The sequence below is a fragment of the Haplochromis burtoni genome, unplaced genomic scaffold, assembly GCF_018398535.1.
Source record: "Haplochromis burtoni strain Fernald_Lab_line unplaced genomic scaffold, NCSU_Asbu1 Contig_1531, whole genome shotgun sequence".
Taxonomy (NCBI): Eukaryota; Metazoa; Chordata; class Actinopteri; order Cichliformes; family Cichlidae; genus Haplochromis; species Haplochromis burtoni.
In genome coordinates, this window is record NW_024583892.1 from 32773 (window position 1) to 34122 (window position 1350).

The 1350-nt window shown below is 40.7% G+C and overlaps 1 long non-coding RNA gene across 2 annotated transcripts in view; it reads left to right on the plus strand.

The window, feature by feature from the left end:
- The first annotated feature begins 231 nt into the window (after positions 1 to 231).
- LOC102291860 overlaps positions 232 to 1350 on the plus strand; it is a 9099-nt gene continuing 7980 nt past the window's right edge. Inside the window, exon 1 of one of the 2 annotated variants that reach the window (XR_006053655.1) lies at positions 232 to 519. This is a non-coding gene — a long non-coding RNA (uncharacterized LOC102291860). The remainder of the gene's footprint in view (positions 520 to 1350) is intronic. The other variant, XR_317910.3, reaches the window with a different exon arrangement.

Here is a 1350-nt window from a genome sequence, read left to right on the forward strand (position 1 = left end):
TACATATCGTACTGTGTATGACTGTGTACGTGACAAATAAAATTTGAATTTGAATTTGAATCATATTAACATAAAAACCATTAACATCAAAATATTATATTTTATTTATTTAGTCCAAATAAGCACTTCAAAATAATCTGACACCAGTCTCCACAGGGACATCTAGTGGACTCTTGTTGTCATCACGTTTGATAATGCATTTTGTGAAAGACTGTGGGTGCAGCTGGGTGACGCGTGATCACGTGACCTGGGCTTTTTGCCAAAACGTCAGAGCGGCGTTTGTAAACATAGGATGACATCTCGAGCCAGCAACACTGGAGCTTTTTAATCGTTTCCCTCGGGGAATTTTGTCTTCTCTTTATATAAACGGAACGGCTTTTTGATGGCTCTCCGCTGCAAACAGTCACACGCAGTCGAGGCGAACTGTGCCCCACGTCACGGAATTCTCCTTCGTTTCTTATCTGATGAGCAGAGAGGGGCAGACGAGCACGTTTTGGATTAAAAATAATAAACAAAGAGGTAAGATCGCGGGAAATCCCTCCGTGATTCTTCTTTTTTTTCCCCGTGATTTGCTTCCTGCTGTCGCGAGCGCTTTATAAAGTGCGTCACCAGCACAGAGTCGAGGCATAAAAAGGCCTGCTGTCTTCAGCGGTAAGCGTGAGCAGTGTTGCCAACTTAGCGACTTCGTCGCTATATTTAGCGAGTTTTCAGACACCCTTAGCGACTTTTTTTTTTTTAAAGAGACTAGCGACAAATGTGGCGACTTTTTCTGGTGTTATTGGAGACTTATTTATGACGACTTTTTGACGTGAAAGCGTGTATCGCACGACTGTAACGCAGTCAGTTCTTCTTTTACTGTTATGCTGTTTTGTAGTGATGGCCAAATGAAGCTTTCTGAAGCATTGAAGCTTGTATTGAAAAACGGTTCATTACTCGAAGCTTTTCAACACAGTCTTCTCTGGTGACATCTGGTGGCCAAAAATATGAAGAGCAGCTTGAATCCACAAAATAAAACCAACCGCTTCATTATGATTGCCCACTCTACTGAGTGGAATTCTGTCTGATATTGGGCCTCCGTTGTGTTGCTTTGAACGTGTATTTTTTGGTGGTTAAAAAAAAAGTGTTTTATTTGTTTAATAAATAGTTTTGACCAGTAAACTCTCCTTGTTTAAACATGCAGCATGGTGTGGTCTGTCTTTGCTTGTGACTTCTTGATGTTGGTAAATACAATAATTGAAAAATACCACGTTACATATAATATACATATCAAAATGTACAACACATTATGGAGTATGCTTCTGCTCTCAGGTCTTGCCTCCGTGCACTCATGCAGTTAATCACTAGACGGGT